Source organism: Somniosus microcephalus, unplaced genomic scaffold (genome assembly GCF_052327205.1).
Source record: "Somniosus microcephalus isolate GS21.2 unplaced genomic scaffold, FLI_Smic_1.0 unresolved_chr5, whole genome shotgun sequence".
NCBI classification, from domain to species: domain Eukaryota; kingdom Metazoa; phylum Chordata; class Chondrichthyes; order Squaliformes; family Somniosidae; genus Somniosus; species Somniosus microcephalus.
Window position 1 is genome coordinate 15,533,450 of NW_028225183.1, and position 20,157 is coordinate 15,553,606.

Genomic DNA, 20,157 nt, shown 5'->3' on the forward strand with positions numbered 1-20,157 from the left:
CCCCAAATGCATTACCCCACACTATTCCGGATTGAATTCTATTTGCCACTTTTCTGCTGAACTGACCAGTTCATCGATACCTTCCTGCAGTCTAAAGCTTTCCTCCTCACTGTCAATCACAGAGAAAATATTTGTATCACCTGAAAATGTCTTTATCATGCCCCTTCCTTTAAGTATAAATCATTAATATTTACCACAGAAAGACAGGGACCGAGCACTGAGCCCTGTGGAACCCTACTGGAAACACCTTACCAGTCACAAAATCACCCGTCAGACCTAAAATTTTGCTTCCTGGCACTGAGACAATTTTGGATCTATTTTGCCACTCGCCCTTAGATCCCATTGGCTTTTACTGCTTTAATCAGCCTGCCATGTGGGACCTTGTCAAAAAGCTAAAATCCATGTAGACTACATCAAACACACCGTCCTCATCGACCCTACCTGTTACCTCCTCAAATGATTCTATCAATTTAGTCAGACACGATCTTCCCTTAACAAAACCATGCTCAATGTCCCTGATTAATCTGTGTCTTTCTAAATGAAGCTTTATACTGTCCCTGAGAATTTATTCCATAATTTGCCCACCACCGATGTTAAACTAACTGGCCTGTACATGCTCGCATTATCCCTTCCTCCATTTTTAAACACTGTTACAACATTAGCAGTTCTGCAATCTTTGGCACCTCTCCTGTAGCCAGGGATGATTGGAAAATGATGGTCAGAGCCTCTGCAATGTCCTCCCTGGTTTCTTTTAATAGGCGTGGATATATTTTACCGGACCTGGCCGTTTATCTCCTTTCAAGGATGCTCATCCCCTTAATATTTCCTATCTTACTATGTTTATCCCGTCCCTTATTTCTCTATCTTTCTCCTTAACTTCAACGTCGGCATCGTCCTCCTCTTTTGTGAATTCAGCTGCAAAGTATTAATTAAGTACCTTACCCTGATCCTCCGCCTCCACACATAGATCACCATTTTGGTCCCTGATAGGTCTGACACTTTCCTTAGATATCTTCTTGCTCGTTATGTAATTATAAAATATCTTTGGATTTTCTTTGATTCTACTTTCCAATTATTATTCATGCCCTCTTTTTGCTTTCCTAATTTCATTCTTAACTTCACCTTTAAAATTTTTTATACTCTTCTAGGCTGTCTGCAGTTTTGAGCATATGATATCTGATATAGGCTTCCCTGTCATAGATGGGGCTCTAAATTTGGCAGTCCTACATGCCCCTGAGTCAGAAGGTTGTGGGTTCAAGTCCCACTCCAGGGACTTGAGAACATACAGCTAGGCTGACACAACAGTGCGGTTCTGAGGGAGTGCTGCTCTATCGGAGTCGCCGGCTTTTGGATGACACTTTAAACGGAGGCCCCGTCTGCTATCATTTTGCCAACTCTCCGGTAGGTGGCTGTTTGAGGGCAAGTAGTGGAGGCGTGTGGATGGCCTTAGCGAGGTGTTCTTCATCATCGATGAAATGTTGACCGCTGCGAAGGATAATCATCTGGCAGTGTTCTCTGACTATATATGCTGTGCCTATATGCATCTCTTCACTTCACCTGACGAAGGAGCAGCGCTCCGAATGCTTGTGATTTAAATAAAGCTGTTGGACTTTAACCTGGTGTTTTGTGACTTCTTACATTTTTCCACCCCAACCAACACCGGCATCTCCACATCATGGCTACCATCGACAACAAACTGTCGGCTCAAAGTGGAGAGGATCTCCAAGAAGAGCGTGCATATCGACACAGACATCAAGTTTCTACAGAGATGCAAGAAAGCAGACAAGATACCGAAAGGACTACAGATCACGAACCCACTCAAGTCGACCTACAACACAGACTACGCTGAGAGACTCTGCCATCGTACCTCGTACTCCTCAAACATCTCGGACACCAGCTCTACAGCAGACGCCGCAACCTCGAAACCAAGATAGAGTCCATGTTCTCTGCCTGTGCTCAGGACACAGCAGACCAGCTACGATACATTGCCAAGCAGACGAGGGAACAGAACTACGCTGTCTACATGCAAACCAAGAACAGCAAGCTTGAGAAACTCGGCATCACCACCAGCAGCAACCAAGCCTCCCCTGGTACCACGGTGGAAAACACAGGGAAGTCCATTGTCAACTTGTCCGACCACACCCTTCAACCAGACGAAACCGAAGTTCTCAGTGGAGGGCTCAATTTCTGCCCCACCACCAACATGGATCCCATCGGTCTCGTGGCAGGCACAGAGGAATTCATCAGGAGAATGAGGCTCTGGGAATTCTTCCACAAATCCCAAGATGTCAGCTGCGAACCCAATGAGACAATCAATGATCCAGAACAGCAGACAGAGGGATCCGCAGTGCAGCAACCGAAGAAAAAGAGTAAAATTCGACCCCTCTGGGCATGTATGCTCAAGCTGGCAGAAGATGCATCAACGCAAGATTCATCAGCCGCACACACAAGATAGTCCAGAATGTCAATCGACCACAATGCAACGCCATCCACGCTCTCAAGACTAACGGCAACAGCGTCATCAAACCAGCAGACAAAGGAGGAGCCATTGTCATACAGAACAGAATGGACTATTGCAAAGAAGCATACCGACAGCTGGACAACCAGGAACACTACAGACAGTTACCCACAGGTCCGACCAAAGAACACACCTGCCAACTCAACAGACTGATCAAGACCTTTGATCTAGACCTTCAAAGCATCCTACACGCTCTCATCCTACGTACTCCCCGTGTGGGAGTTTTCTACTGCCTCCCAAAGATGCACAAAGCCAACACACCCGGACGTCCTATCGTATCAGGCAACGGAACCCTGTGTGAGAACCTCTCTGCATACGTCGATGGCATCCTGAAACCCATCATACAGGTAACCCCCAGCTTCTATCACGACACCACAGACCTCTTACAGAAACTCAGCACCCACGGACCAGTTGAACCAGGAACACTCCTCGCCATGATGAATGTCTAGACTCTCTACACCAGTATCCCCCACGATGACGGCATCACTGCGACAGCCTCAGCACTCAACACCAACAACAGCCAATCTCCAGATGCCATCCTGCAACTCATCCACTTCATTCTTGACCACAATATCTTCACCTTCAACAACCAGTTCTTTAACCAAACACACAGAACAGCCATGGGGACCAAATTCGCACCCCAATATGCCAACATCTTCATGCACAAGTTCGAGCAAGACTTCTTCGCTGCACAGGACCTCCAACCAATGCTTTACACCAGATACATCGATGACATTTTCTTCGTATGGACCCACGGCGAAGAATCACTGAAAAGACTACATGATAACATCAACAAGTTCCAACCCACCATCAAACTCACCATGGACTACTCCTCAGAATCGGATTCTTTCTTGGACACATGAATCTCAATCAAAGACGGGCACCTCAGCACTTCACTCTACTGCAAGCCCATGGAAAACCGCATGATGCTCCACTTCTCCAGCTTCCACCCTAACGACGTTAAAGAAGCCATCCCCTATGGACAAGCCCTGTGAATACACAGGATCTGCTCAGACGAGGAGGAACGCGATGGACACCTACAGACGCTGAAAGACACCATCGTAAGAATGGGATATGATGCTCGACTCGTCGATCGACAGTTCCGAAGGGCCACAGCAAAAAATCGTATAGACCTCCTCAGAAGACAAACACGGGGCACAACCAACCGAGTACCCTTCGTCGTCCAGTACTTCCCCCGAGTGGAGTAACTACGCCATGTTCTTCGCAGCCTTCAACATGTCATCGATGACGATGAACACCTCGCTAAGGCCTAACCCACGCCTCGACTACACGCCTTCAAACAGCCGCCTAACCTCAAACAGACCATCGTTCACAACAAATTACCCAGCTTTCAGGAGAACAGCGACCACGACACCACACAACACTGCCACAGCAACCTCTGTAAGACATGCCAGATCATAAACACAGATACCATCAGCACACGTGAGGACACCACCCACCAGGTACATGGTACGCACTCATGTGACTCGGCCAACATTGTATACCTCATATGTTGCAGGAAAGGATGCCCCGGAGCATGGTACATCAGCGAGACCATTCAGACACTGCGACAATGGAAAAATGGACCCCGCACAACAATCGCCAGGCAAGAGTGTTCCCTCCCAGTCGGGGAACACTTCAGCAGTCAAGGACATTCAGCTTCCGACCTTCGGGTAAACATTCTCCAACGCGGCCTTCGAGACAAAGGACAACGCAAAATCGTCAAGCAGAAACTGATAGCCAAGTTCAGCACTCATGAGGACGGCCTCAACCGGGATCTTGGGTTCATGTCACGCACATGTAACCCCACCTGACGTAGAGTCATCCAGACTCGAGTCATCATTGGCTTGTTCTCTCTGCACAGATGCGGCCGGACCTGCTGTGATTTCCAGCAAAAAAAAATGTTTTTAATTGTCTTCTAAGCCATTAATTGGCTTTTAAGCCATTAACTTTTGGAATTACTCAAATGCAGTTTAATTGTTGCAGTCTACCTGTCTTATGGATGTGATATTGTTTCTCGAGTTTTGTAGACAGTTGCCCTGTCACTGGAGTTCGTGGAACGGAGCTGATTTTTAAGCTTTCTTTGAGTATTACTTCTTTCAAATAATTGTAACCCATCTTCACTTGCATATATTTTCAAGAGAAATTTCAGTTGGCCAAATCTCGTCGGTGAATTATGTGACAGTTTTCTTGCATAGACAGAGCGACTGTTACATAGAGGGACAAATAAGTAGTGAGAGACAGAAATACAGAGAGATAGGCAGTCAGGCAGACAGGCGGACAGAAAGACAGACATAAATGAACTAATGAATTAATGACCTGGGCAGCTGAATACTGTCCATTTAATGGCCGACGTTTCTCACCTGTCATTACATTTTTGCTGAAAACCCTTTCCTCACTAAATTTTGGGATGTGTTATGTGCAGATCTGTCGAACCCACTTGTTGCCTTGTTTCGTTAAAATATGTCTCAGCGCTGCTTCATGCTGTTTAAAAATGAAAGAATTCCAGAAATCATCAAGCTCAGTGCCCCCATTTAATTATTGTCTCTCTCCTGCATTTTGTTCATCCGGCATCAAGATCACGGTTGCTCACCATTGGTAAGGAAGGGTCCGAGAGTCACAATTTAACTGTGTGATACTTCACATTGACAATAAAATGTTTCGTTTGTGTCTTCAAGCACAACAGTTAATTAAGACTTCAATTCAGAGCTAAACAAACACAGTTTTCCAAACACATCCAATAAGCTCGCTGTATGTACTAGTTATAAAGGTTTGTGATATAAAACTGTGCTAAATTCACGAAGAATGCAATTTGTATTATTTATTAATGATATGAATATAAGCTCTCTCTATCTGCAGTAAAAGCTTGACAGTCCTAACAATTGTTCAACTGTTTCAGCAATAAAATAGCAATTGGAAGTGTCACTAAATCAAGCTACACAGAAACGCTAAACCTTCAACTAACTGACCGATTCCACTGCAATCACCAGATCAAACAATTGTCCTGAATTAGGTATTATTTTGCGCAACCATGAACTAATGACAGATGCTCTGCCTGCAACGGTAAAGGTTTAGAAGTTCAGTGACCTCCTTCCTGGGCAGGTATTCTGGGAAACGACGTATAAAGGATTCACTCGTTCTGTGAATTTTAACATTGCTTTTACCCTCCAGACGCGGTCCTGGTCGATCTTACCCTGGAACAACTGGAGGAAGAAAAATCAAACTCATTCTCTTTTGCCAAATGTTCCTGCTTTTTGTGACAATATGTTCCTCACTCGGTGAAAGTGCTGAGTCAACGAAGGAATGTGGGTCTTGGTGCAATCGCACTTGATTCTGAGTGAAGTTTACAACGGCATTTCTTTAACTATACTCTTCTAACCACACAGCTTTCCTTTCGGGAAATCTGAGCTCCCAGTCACAGTCTGACATGGTTCCGCATGGCTGCCGAGGGGGAAAGAGGTTTAAGGAGCAGAACTGTTCAGATTTTATTCCACATCTTCATTCACATATTCCAAATGAACATCATATGTTTTGAATAAATATGATCCGTGTTGTGTTTTTATGTTGTCTGTTGTATAAAGAAATTCACTGTTCGTCAAGTGTTTGCTGTTGTCTCCAGATGTTCCCGGTTGTGTGAAAAGGGTTCCTGGTGTGTGAAGGCATTCCCTGTTATGTAAAGTTGTTAACTGTTGTGTAAAGGTTTTCCTGTTGTGTAAAGGTGTTCCCTGTTGTGTAAAGATGTTCCCTGATGTGTAAAGATGTTCCCTGTTATGCAAAAGGGCTCCTGGTGTGTGAAGACATTCCCTGTTATGTAAAGATGTTAACTCTAGTGTAAACGTGTTCCCTGTTATTTAAAGGTGTTCCCTGTTGTGTGAAGATTTTCCCTGTTGTGTAAAAATGTTTCCTGTTATGTAAAGATGTTCCCTGTTGTGTAATGGTGTTGGCTGTTGTGTAAACATGTTTCCTGTTATTTAAGGATGTTTCCTGTTGTGTAAATTTGTTCTCTGCTTTACAACGAAATTCCCTGCTGTGTAAAGGTTCTCCCTGTTGAGTAAATATATTTCGTGTTGTGTAAAAGTGTTCCTGGTGTGTAAAGATGTTCCCTGTTATGCAGCGATGTTCTCTGTTGTGTAAAGAAATTCCCTGTTAAATGAAGACGTTTCGAGTTGTGTAAAAGAGTTCCTTCGTGTTCAATCAATGTCCTGTTTGTAAAGGATTTTACTGTTGTGTAAACTTATTTCCTGTTATGGAAACATGTTGGCCCAGAAATTCGGGTCTCCACGGGTGAGTACGCATGGGGTACTCACGCGTGGGCCCAATGGAAGCGCCGGTTTCCTGCATGCACAGCACATGCGCGGGAAACCGGCACTTCCGTTCCCCTGAAAGCAGGGGTTCAGAGGTGGAACGCGTGTGATGTATGAGGCAGCACGTGTGCATTGAACCTTGGCGTTTTTGTGAATTGGTGCAGTGAGGGTAAGTCCCCAGCATTTACACATTTGAAAAGCAGGAGTAAAGTCCCCCAGAAGCTCCGTAACGCTCAGGAGGAAGAACTCTTTCAGCACATTTTTGGTTGTGAAAGGGAGAAAAGTTATTTTAGGAAAGTCAGAGGTAAGTTCGCAACTTTAATTTTTTTTTAAAAACGGGTATTGAGTAATGTAGGTAAAAGGAGCAACTCTTGCTGTGTGTAAGGCTTAATTGAATTTGATTTGTTTATTAAATGTGAAAATGACTGTTTAAAATGAATAATGTAAGATTTATAAAATTTTTAAGAAAGAAGCTTTACATCAGCAATATATTCTTTTAAGTAAGTATGTATGTATATCAGTATATATTACTTTCAGTATGTGTATGAATGTATGTATGTATGTAATTATGACTTTCACAAAATGATAGTTATTGGAAAATCATTTCGGGCTGTGATATTCATCAGGCGGGTATGACGTGTTACAAAGCCGATAACGCATGTTTCCTGCCATAGCCCGGGGTGATTTTCTAGCCACTCACTTTATTAAAATTACTTTAACAACTATTTCCATTTTTTCCTTTGATGTAAGCCCCCAAAGTGCGGACTAAGTGACATACAAAGTCGACGTCACTGGCTAGTTGAAAGAAAGACAGACCACTAACTGAAGTCAAAACGGTTTGCTCAGGCCTGAGGGAGAGCTTTTCAGACACGTCTGAATCCAACTCGAACAAGCTTCTCAAAGTCCACACAGTTAAACAAAAATTAAGGCCCTGCCCTAGAGGCAGGGATAAGCTTATTAGCATATACAAAGTTATAGCTAAATTGTAATTATAAAACCATGACATTCCATTCTTCCAGTCGCTTATAAATCTCACATTTCGTTATCAGTTGGTCCCGTTACTTTCTTATGACCCTGGGCCTCATCTTTATTACTTTACATTCATCCATTTGCTGTTGTGAGATGGCTCGGCCTGTTTAAGTGTTTCTCTAAGTTAGTAGATCTTTCCAAAGCGGGCAATCCGCAGACTTTCTGTCTCTCTCTTGAATTATTTCTACAAGGCAAAAACACTTTAGTTATTTTGAAGAATAGAACCCTGTTGGGTTTCACACTAACAGACTCTTAAGTGCATAGGTGTGACTCGCCTGGCTGAACCCATACAACTCTCCCTCTTTCCAGGGGTTGTTTTGAAAGTTTTAATCTCTCAGCATTTGACCCTTAGTCTTGTTTAAACTTAACTGGGTTTATACAATTTTACAGACTTCTATTGTCCAACTCAAAAACATGAATTATCCCATTCCCTCCACTTTGTATATTGGTGTTCCAAGTGAATCCTGGTTTGTCTTGCCCTATTAAATCGAATTTGTTAATATCTTACTACAGTCCCCCCTTTTGACCTTTGGACAATTGCTCCAAACAGGTCAACATGTACTTCCACTTCCTGGTGTCTGCCAGAGCGTGCACTCCTTGGCCTTCTCCCAGTTTAGGCTATACATGTGTATATATCCTATCAATTGGGAGGCCGACTTCCCTCTCCATGCAGTATGGTGGGCTTTCCTTTATGGTCGGCTTTCCTTAATGGTTGTCTTTCCTTTACTGTGGGCTCTCCTTCTCAGGTAGCCATTCCCGGGGCCCTTTAGACCCTGCACTAATGGTTTCAGCTTTCCGCTCAGGCCTGTCCCTCATTCCCATGTTGGGTGTGTGATGTGCCAATTCGAGACTGTCATCACTCAACAATCCTCAAACACCACCTTCCTTCTGCCACCCTCCTTCTGCCACCCTCCTTCTTGTGGTTGGCCGGCCCGGTCCTTAATTACCATGCCCAATTAATCCCTCAGAATTTCAGGGCTTCCTATCACATCTTATACCATTTGCCTTGGAGAAGCGGGGGAGTTTTCCATTCTTAACTTCGCTACCTGCCTTTCTTCAAGCTCAACTTCTTTTACTGCACCAATTTCGGCTTTACGCATTCTGGTGCAGAGGCACTGGAGCAGTAAAGATACACAATATATCGTAATAACAATTATGCCTTGTATCACTGAACCGCCCAACGTCCCTGACCATCCTGATCCCCAATTATCAAAATAGGAGGATGTGGGGGAGTCTCAGATTTTCCAGCCAATTCCTGTATGTGATTGGCGAGATTTTCAATCTCCTCTGAGTTATCTGGGATGTTAGTACAACATGATGGTCCTATTAGAGCACACGTCCCTCCTTCTTTAGCTAATAAGTAATCCAAGGCCATTCGGTTCTGCATTGCTACTGTACACGTGGCCACCAGTTACATAGAAACATAGAAACATAGAAGATAGGAGCAGGAGTAGGCCATTCAGCCCTTCGAGCCTGCCCCGCCATTCAATGAGATCATGGCTGATCATCCAAATTCAGTACCCTGTCTCTGCATTCTCCCCATATCCCTTGATCCCTTTAGCCTTAAGAAATATATTGAACTCTTTTTTGAATATATTTAATGAACTGGCCTCCACCGTCCTCCGTGGCAGACACTTCCACAGGTTCACCACTCTCTGGGCGAAGACATTGCTCCTCATTTCAGTCCTAAATGGCTTACCCCTTATCCTTAGACTGTGACCCCTGGTTCTGGACTCACCGGCCATCATAAACATCCTTCCTGCATGTAGTCTGTCCAGGCCTGGCAGAATTGTATAAGTTTCGATGTGATCCCCTCTCAATCTTCTAAGCTCCAGTGAGTATAAGCCCAATCGACACAATCTCTCCTCATACATCATTCCAGCCATCCCAGGTATCAGCCTGGTTAATCTTCGCTGCACTCCTTCCATGGCAAGAACGCCCTTCCTCAGGTAAGGCGACCAAAACTGCACACAATACTCAAGGTGCGGTCTCACCAAGGCACTGTACAACTGTAGCAAGACATCCTTGTTCCTGTACTCGAACCCTCTTGCTACAAAGGCCAACATACCATTTGCCTTCTTAACCGCCTGCTGCACCTGCATGCTTACCTTCAGCGACTGGTGCACAAGAACACCCAGTTCTCTTTGCACTTCCCCTTCTCCCAATCTATTGCCATTCAAATAATAATCTGCCTTCCTGTTTTTGCCACCAAAGTGGATAACCTCACATTTATCCACATTACAGTGCATTTGCCATGTTTCTGCCCAATCACCCAATCTGTCCAAATCGTACTGGAGTTTCACGACATCCTCCTCACAGCTTACCCTCCCACCCAGCTTTGTGTCGTCTGCAAATTTGGAGATATTACATCCAATTCCCTCGTCCAGATCATTAATATATATTGTGAACAGCTGGGGTCCTAGGACTGATCCTTGCGGTACCCCACTAGGCACTGCCTGCCACTCGGAACACGAACGGTTTATTCCAACTCTTTGCTTTCTGTCCACCAACCAGTTCTCTATCCAAGTCAATACCTTGCCCCCAATCCCATGTGCCTTAATATTGCACTCTAATCTCTTATGTGGGACCTTATCGAAAGCCTTCTGAAAGTCGAAATACACCACATCCACTGGTTCTCCCTTATCTATTTTACAAGTTACATCCTCAAAAAATTCCAGTCGATTAGTCAAGCATGATTTACCTTTTGTAAATCCATGTTGACTTTGTCCGATCCTGTCACTGCTTACCAAGTGCTCTGCATCTTTTATAATAGATTCTAGCATTTTCCCCACTACCGATGTCTGGCTTACCAGTCTATAATTCCCCGCTTTTTCTCGACCACCTTTTTTGAATAGTGGGGTAACATTAGCTACCTCCAATCCATGGGTACTGTTCCAGAGTCTATCGAGTTCTGGAAGATGACCATCAATGCATTTACTATTTCTAGGGCCACTTCCTTAAGTACCCTGGGATGTAGATTATCAGGCCCTGGGGATTTATCGGCCTTTAGTCCCATCAATTTTCCTAACACCATTTCCCTACTAATACTGATTTCTTTCAGTTCCACCCTTTCATCAGGCCCTATGTTCCCCGGCATCACTGGGAGGTTATTTGTGTCCTAATTTGTGAAGACAGAACCAAAGTATGAATTTAGTTGGTCTGCCATTTATTTGTTTCCCATTATAAATTCCCCTAATTCTGACTGTAAAGGACCTACGCTTGACTTCACCAATCTTTTTCTCTTCACATATCTATAAAAGCTTTTACAGTCAGTTTTTATGTTCCCTGCAAGCTTACTCCCATATTCTATTTTCCCTTTCTTAATTAATCCCTTTGTCCTCCTTTGCTGAATCATAAACTGCTCCCAATCCTCAGGATTATTGCTTTTTCTGGCCAATTTATATGTCGTCTCCTTGGATCTTATGCTATCCCTAATTTCCCTTGTTAGCCACGGTTGAGTCACCTTTTTTGTTTTATTTTTATGCCAAACTGGGATGAACAAATTCTCTAGCTCATCCATTCGGTCTTTGAATGTTTGCCATTGCCTATCCACCGTCAACCCTTTGAGTGCCATTCCCCAATCAATCCTACCCAACTCGCTCCTCAGACCATCGTAATTTCCTTTATTTAAATTGTGGACCCTAGTCTCTGAGTCAACTACTTCATTCTCCATCTTAAGGAAGAATTCGATCATATTATGATCGCTCAGACCCAAGGGGCCTCGTACAACAAGATTGCTTATTAGTCCTTTTTCGTCACATAATACCCAGTCTAAGATGGCCTGATCTCTGGTTTGTTCCTCGACATATTGGTCTGGGAAACCCTCCCGTAAACACGCCAGCAATTCCTCCTCCACAGTATTGTTACTAATTTGGTTGGCCCAATCTATATGTAGATTAAAGTCACCCATGATTACTGCTGTGCCCTTATTGCACGCCTCTTTAATTTCCCTTTTAATGCCATCCCCAACCTCCGCCTTACTGTTGGGAGGTCTACATACCACTCCCACTAATGTTTTTTTCCCCTTCGTATTTCTCAATTCTGCACATACAGATTCCACATCAACAGAGCTAATATCCTTCATTACAATTGTATTAATCACTTCTTTAACCAGTAATGCTACCCCACCTCCCTTTCCTTTTTGCCTATCTTTCCTGAATATCGAATACCCCTGGATGTTGAGTTCCCAGTCTTGGCCATCCTTGAGCCACGTTTCCGTAATCCCAACCAAATCATATTCGTTTACTTCTATTTGCGCAGCCAATTCGTCCACCTTATTACAAATGCTCCTCGCATTAAGGCACAAAGTCTTCAGGCTTGTTTTTTTAACGCTCTTAGACCTATTAGAATTATTATTTACTGTGCTCACGTTTGATTTAAACCGTTGATTTCTCTGACTGCCACTTTTGTTTTTCTCCTTCCTATCTTTTGCTTCTATCCCTGTTTCCGTTTCCTCTGTCTCCCTGCTCAGGTTCCCAAACCCCTTCCATTTTAGATTGAACCCGCCCAAACAGTGCTAACAAACCTCCCCGCAAGGATATTTGTCCCACTCTGGTTCAGGTGCAACCCGTCCGACTTGTACAAGTCCCACCTTCTCCAGAAGCATGCCCAGTGATCCAGGAAACTAAAGCCCTCCCTCCTGCACCAACACTTTAGCCACGCATTCATCTGCTCTATCCTCCTATTCTTATACTCACTAGTACGTGGCACCGGGAGTAATCCAGAGATTACAAACTTTGAGGTCCTGCTCTTTAATCTTGCTGCAGGACCTCATCCCTCTTCCTACCCATGTCATTGGTCCCAATGTGAACCACGACCTCTGACTGTTCACCCTCCCTCTTCAGAATGCCCTGCAGCCGTTCAGTCACATCTTTGACCCTGGCACCAGGGAGGCACCAAACCATCCTGGAGTCACGTCTATGGCCACAGAAACGCCTATCTGTACCTCTTTCGATAGAATCCCCTACCACTATTGCTCTCCCACTCTTTTTCCTCCCTTCCTGAGCAGCAGAAGCACCCCTGGTGGTGGGAATTTGGCTGCTGCTGCCTTCCTCTGGTAAGTCATCCCCCTCAACAGTATCCAAATCGGTATACCTGTTTCAGAGGGGGATGGCCACAGGGGTCCCCTGCACTACCTGCCTGCCTCTACTGCTCTGCCTGATGGTCACCCATTTCCCTTCTGCCTGTGCAGCCCTTACCTGCGGTGTGACCAACTCACTAAACGTGTTATCCATGACCCTCTCAGCATCGTGAATGCTCCTAAGCCCACTCATCCGCAGCTCCAGCGCCGCAATGCGGTCTGCTAGTAGCCGCAGCTGGATGCATTTCTGGCACATGTGTTCATCAGGGACACCAGCAGTGTCCCTGAATTCCCACATAGAGCAAAAGGAGCATAACACGGGGCTGGGCTCTCCTGGCATGACTTACCCTTTAATTAATTTAAATTAATTCACTATCACCAATTAAAGATAAACTCTAAGGCGCTTGTATGGTTTACCAATAGTCCCTGCTACACCAGAAAAGACCTTAGCAACTATAAACTACAGAGTTAAAGTTTAAAAAAGAGAAATACTCACCAACCAATCACTTACCTGCTCCCTGGTGACGTCACACTCTGATTACTTTTTACCTCTCTCCTCGCTGCTGAGTTGGTGAGCCTCGCCTTGCTCCTCCTTATATCCTCCGCGTCGGTGCTCTCCTGGTCCGATCTGGTCGGGCCTCGGTGCTCGCTCCTCCTTATATCCTCCGCGTCGGTGCTCTCCTGGTCCGATCTGGTCGGGCCTCGCCTCGCTCCTCCTTTTATGCTGCCGCCTCGGTGCTCTCCTGCTCCGATCTGATCGGGCCTCGCCTCGCTCCTCCTTTTATACTGCCGCCTCGGTGCTCTCCTGGTCCGATCTGTTCGGGCCTCGCCTCGCTCCTCCTTTTAACTGCTGCCTCGGTGCTCTCCTGGTCCGATCTGGTCGGGCCTCGCCTCGCTCCTCCTTTTATACTGCCGCCTCGGTGCTCTCCTGGTCCGATCTGGTCGGGCCTCGCCTTGCTCCTCCTTTTATACTGCCGCCTCGGTGCTCTCCTGTTCTGATCTTGTCGGGCCTCTCCTCGCTCCTCCTTTTATACTGCCGCCTCGGTGCTCTCCTGGTCCGATCTGGTCGGGCCTCGCCTCGCTCCTCCTTTTATACTGTCGCCTCGGTGCTCTCCTGGTCCGATCTGGTCGGGCCTCGCCTCGCTCCTCCTTCTATACTGCCGCCTCGTGCTCTCCTGCTCCGATCTGGTCGGGCCTCGCCTCGCTCCTCCTTTTATACTGCCGCCTCGGTGCTCTCCTGGTCCGATCTCTTCTTCATTTATTGATCTGGCTATCTCGGCTGTATCATTGGCTACTTGTTCCAATAATGTATTTAATTAGTCCGTTTCATGAATGGCCCTGTGTACCCCATAAAAAGGCTACATTATGGCTTTAACCTTTTCCCAGGTTTGTTCCACCCGCTGGCTCCTGCCCATTGAGACCTCTTGTTGTGCGTCGGTTAGGGTTCTATAGTGGGTTACAACCGGCTGTACAAAGCCGAGGTAGCATGATCCTCTTAGGTGGCAGCCAGGGGTACGCCCTTTCCCCGCATATGACATACGTGCCATTGTAGGCATGTACGCTTTTATTGACTTGGAACATGTCACTCCATGAATGCTGTGCAGTTTTCCCTGCACTCCACTTTTCTACACTTTTTTTATTAATCACATTAGTCCAATTTAAGGAAATAAGATCACCTGATGGAGTGACTACTCTATTTCTGGTTTTGTAGGTTGCCTTTACTTCAATGAAGTTATCACAAATGCTCCACCCCATGAACTGTCCCTCGCTCCTGGTTTTGTTTAGATACCATACTCCCCGGTGCTCCCCCATCAGTATCAACGAGGGAGGTGGCCTGGTTGCTTCGAAGGAAGTCAGGTACCAGCCCTCAAATTTGTTCATTGGCTGTCCTCCAGATCTTCGTGCACACGTTGTTTAACCATGAATAGTTACCATAGCTGGCGTTATGTCTTACCAACCATTCGACTCTCTCGGGATACTCATATCCCTTGCCCGCCATCAAGGGAATTCCTCCCCTTGAGTGTGTGGGACCCTGGTACAAACCCAACAACTAGAGAGATTTAGCTGGCTGGCATACTTCCATGACATATACAGATACCTGTTCCCAGTCATTGCGTGATTCCATTCCACCTTGTCGAACGCCCTTAGGCCTAAAAGGCCACATAAAAACAAATAGTTAATCATGCTGTTTGTTGTTTGCCGGCTGCTTCTTCGTCCGGCTCCTCCTCTGAAGGGTTCTGTAGAAATATAATGCTGGTCGTCACCAGCAATTGATTAATCCAGTCTTACCACTCCTAACTGTTCGGGCTCTATATCGTCCCACTATATTTCCGGGCATGCACACAGTGATCCTGCAGTCATCTACATTATAGTAATATACACTCAATCTCTATAAATTGTTGAAGGGTGGTTACACATTTTCAAGGTTTCAATTTAGCCTTCCTAATCCGCTCTCGACCAGCTTCCCAGAGGTTTTTACATATACACACTACAAAGAATACTACTAGACTCATACAACACGATGTTATTACTGCGAATATGAGGTCATCACTTTCCTGCTGGATCCTGTTCCAGTAATCCTTGCTCTTTCGGTAATGTGTGATTTCTGGATTACTCGTTGGCTTCTTTATATAATTTGAGCTGTGTCCAGTGTTTCCATCTCCCTTTTCCCATCCCGTGTATGTCTATACACGCACATGTATCACTGGTCATTAACACCTCGTAGGGTCCTTCCAACCGGAGTCTTAGTCCCGGTTTTACTGGTAGTACTTTAGACATTACCTGGCTTCCCACCCCAGGTAACACTTTCTTTTGTTCCTCTGTGTCCTTATCTACCTCCCTAATTATCTGCTGTTCTCTGGCCTCCTGTCTTAACCCATGTAGTTCTGCGCAGAATTGTTTCACAAACCTACCAATTCGGTCTTTCAAAGGTCCTACGTCCCCCTCCCCGGTGGCTACTCCCTCGGGGAGTGCCATTGCCAGTCCGGTCATTAATTCAAACGGTGGTAATCCATTTGTCCTACTTGGTGTAGCCCTCAGCCGCATTAAAATCACGGGTAGCAACTCTGCCCAGCCTTGTCCTGTTTCTTCAATAGCTTTAGTGAGGGACCATTTAAGTGTCCGGTTCATCCTCTCTACCATTCCTGAACTCTCTGGATGATATGATATATGGAACCTTTGATTTACTCCGAGCAGAGTACAAGCTTCCTTTTTTACCTTTCCAGTAAAATGTGTCCCGTTATCTGAATTTACTTGTAAAGGGACTCCCCACCTGGGTATTATTTCTTCTGCCATGATCCGGGCTACTGTACTTTCAGTACAGTTTTGGGTGGCAAAAGCCTCCACCCAACGGGTGAATTGGTCAATTATCACCAGGCAATACATTTTTCCTTTGCTCTTAATTAGAGGTCCTGTGAAGTCAATTTGTATTTTCTCCCAGTGGCCCTTTGGCCTCGGCTGTCTACCTCACTTTACTTTTACCAGCTTCCCGGTATTGCATTGCGCACAAATGTGGCAATCCTGGCAGTACTTTCTCAAACTATTTGACAGCCCGGGCCACCACTAACATCGGCTTACATTATCTGTCATTCGGCTGGCCCCGGTGTGGGCCTGCCCATGGTACAACCTCAGTAATTCCTGTTGGACACAGCTAGGTGCACAGACTCGACCTTCTTTCCTCCACACCTCATGCCTTGACCGTGTCACTTCCTTTTCTTTCCAAATTTTTAATTCAGCTTCTGGTAAGTCCTGATGCAATTTGACAATATTATGCTCAACAGGCGCAAGGGGTACTGGGGCGCTCCCTGTTGGTTTTGCGCTGGCACAGGACCCTTCAATTGCGGTTTTTGCAGCTAAATCTGCTGCCCTGTTTCCCTGTTCTTTGTGGGTCTTTCGTTTAGTATGTGCTTTGACCTTTACTACAGCTACTTCATTTGGCCCATGTGCAGCTTCCACTAATGATTTTACTACGTTTAAATGCTGGATGGGGGTTCCCCCGGAAGTGACATATCCCCTCCCACTCCAGGCGGCCATTTAGTCATGTACTATCCCAAAGGCGTAGCGGCTATCGGTATATATATTGGCCCTTTTGCCCGCGGCCATCCTCGGGGAGCTTGTCAGGGGTAGTCAATTCTGCTACTTGTGCGGATTTATCCCCGTGGAGGGTCACTGTTTGTACCACTGTCCCATCCACATCCACTACCGCCCAGCCTGTCCTTGGCTTTCCCTGCACGTACCTCCGGGATCCATCTACTTAAAACTCTCAGTCCGCCTTGAAATAAAGAATAGATTTGCCTTTCTAATCTAGGCTTTATTAACTTTAAAATCCTGTAGCACATCTATCCACACCCAGTCCCAACCAAAGCTAGAAAGAACTGAATTTAAGATGGCCACCACAAATCACATGATATCAACTACCAATGAGGTTACAGCATATATCCCAAGGCAGGAAACAAACAACCAATCACAATACTTCTTACGAACAAAAAGAATAATCACCACATTCACCCCTCCTTTTAATATATACTCCAACCTAAATAACCTTTACAATTTATAATTAATTATTTACAACTAAAACTATGCACAGACAAGAATAAAACTATTCAACATGACACAATACTAAGTGACAACAACAAATAGTAACATTGCACATAAGTATTAAGTATCTCTCAACTAAAACAATATAATATAATATTTCAACAATTTTAAAACACCACTATCAATTTAAAAGTCAATTTTCAATCGGTCGACCGGATATATTGTTCGTGTCGACCTTCTTAACCTTGGTGAAATTCCTTGCCCTCCCACACCAGGAGACACAGAAGTATCTTCTGCAGGAAGGCTATCCATATCCCGATTCTCAACGGTTTCCGGATTAGAAATCCCATCAGGAGGTAAACTGGTACGGCCATAAACATCCATCGAGGGCTGTCTAATAGAAGTATAATTATCTGCAACCAGATTGGAAGTATTCGTAGTATCTGTAACAGCATCCACATTACCTGAATCATGACTATTGTTAATATCCTCAGAAGAGGGCTGGCCACCACAAGGAGCCATGTCTTTAATTTAAACGGTACTTTCTTTCCCATCTTGGAATCGAATATGAGCATATTGGGAATTTGCCTCCAACAGCTCCACCTCCTCCACTAAAGGATCATATTTTGACAATCTAACATGGCGTTGAAGCAGCACAAGTCCCTGCATAGTAAGCCATGAAGGTACCGAATATCCCATAGTAGATCTCCGCAGATAGTTAAAGAGCCTTTCATGGGGGGTCACATTAGTGGCCGTTGAAAGCAATGATCCAATGTAATGCAGGGCATCAGGAAGCACCATTTCCCACTGAGTATTCTTAAGGTTCCGGGATGTCAAAGCCAACATAACTGCCTTCCAGATCACCCCATTGTATCGTTCGCACTGTCCATTACCCTGGGGATTATACGGGGTAGTTCTACCAGTAGAAATTCCCCGACTCTGAAGGTATTCCTTCAACTGGGAAGACATAAAAGAACTTCCCTGATCCGAATGGATATACGCAGGCATCCCAAAGATAACAAAAAGTTGAGTCAGACATTTGATAACTGTAGCAGCTGATACATCTGCGCAAGGAAAATCAAAGGGGAACCTTGAAAACTCATCCACAACAGTAAATATATATCGGTTTTGAGTAGTTGAAGGAAGAGGCCCCTTAAAATCGATGCTCAAGCGTTCAAAAGGAGAAGTAGCCTTTATAAGATGAGCTCGTTGAGGCTTAAAGAAATTCGGTTTACACCGAGCACAGATAGAACATGATGAAGTCATCCGCTTGACGTCTTCAACTGAAAAGGGCGAATTCTTACTGCGTACGAAGTGTATCATCCTCGTAACCCCAGGATGGCATAAGGCATTGTGAAGATTAATAAGCGTATCTCCGTGAATCCCAGAACAATAAGCCCTTGACAGTGCATCAGCAGCAACATTATCCTTCCCCGGACGATAACCTATATCAAAATGGTAACATGCCAACTCAATCCTCCACCTCATTATTTTATCATTCTTAATCTTTCCAAAATGTTTGACATCAAACATAAAGGACACTGACTTTTGATCAGTTACCAACGTAAAATGTCGCCCCGATAAATAATGTCTCCATTTACGCAGTGCTTCTACTATTGCATACGCCTCTTTCTCTAATGAAGAATGCCTTTTTTCACTATTGTTCAAGGTACGTGAGAAAAAGGCCACAGGTCTTCCATTTTGGTTCAGAGTAGCCCCAATTGCAAAATCAGAAGTGTCTGTCTCAATCACAAAAGGAACCTGCTCATCAATAGAATGCACAACTGCTCCAAGGATATCCTTTTTAAAATTATCAAAACACGTCCTGGCCTCCCATGATAGAGGATATGTCGTAACCCGAATAAGAGGCCGGATCTTCTGTGAAAAATTTGCAATCCAATTAGAATAATAAGAAAACAGTCCAACAACTCGTTGCAAAGCCTTAGAATTAGTAGGACAAGGTAAATCAATCAATGGTCGCAGACGTTCTGGATCTGGTTTAATCTTGTTTCCCTAGATAATATACCCCAATAGATTTACCTCAGTGGTCGAAAAGATACACTTCTCTTTATTAAAAGTTAAACCAACTTTTTCCGCAGCTTGAAGGAATCTTTTAAAATTAGAATCATGCTCCACCCTTGATTTGCCACACACTGTGATGTCATCTAAGTAGGAAAAGGTGTCAGAGAGAGAGTTATCACTTATAAAAGCATCCATTGCCCGTTGAAAACAAGCAACACCATCAGTAACACCAAATGGTATTCGGCAAAACTGATACAGCTTTCCACCCACCTCAAAGGCCGTATATGGTTGATCCTTCTTAACAATAGGAATCTGATGATAAGCACTCTTTAGGTCAATAGTGCTAAAAAGCTTATACTGAGATACTTTGTTGATAAGCTCATCAATCTTAGGCAAGGGGTACGCATCTAATTGAGTATACCTATTAATAGTTTGGGAATAGTGTATCAGCATTCATTTCTTATGTCTCTCATTAGTCGTGACAACTACCTGTGCTCGCCAAGGCGAACAACTAGGTTCAATGATTCCTTCCAATAAGAGACGTTGAACTTCAGAATTAATAAATTCTCTATCCTGACTGCTATACCTTCTTGACTTGGTAGCAATTGGCTTACAATCCGGCATGAAATTGGAAAAAAGTGATAAAGGAGAAATGGATAAAGAGGTTA

The 20,157-nt window shown here is 44.6% G+C and overlaps 1 pseudogene; it reads left to right on the forward strand.

Moving 5' to 3' along the window:
* The first annotated feature begins 2,955 nt into the window (after nt 1-2,955).
* Nucleotides 2,956-4,332, forward strand: LOC147087624 (uncharacterized; annotated as a pseudogene).
* The last annotated feature ends 15,825 nt before the right edge of the window (nt 4,333-20,157 follow it).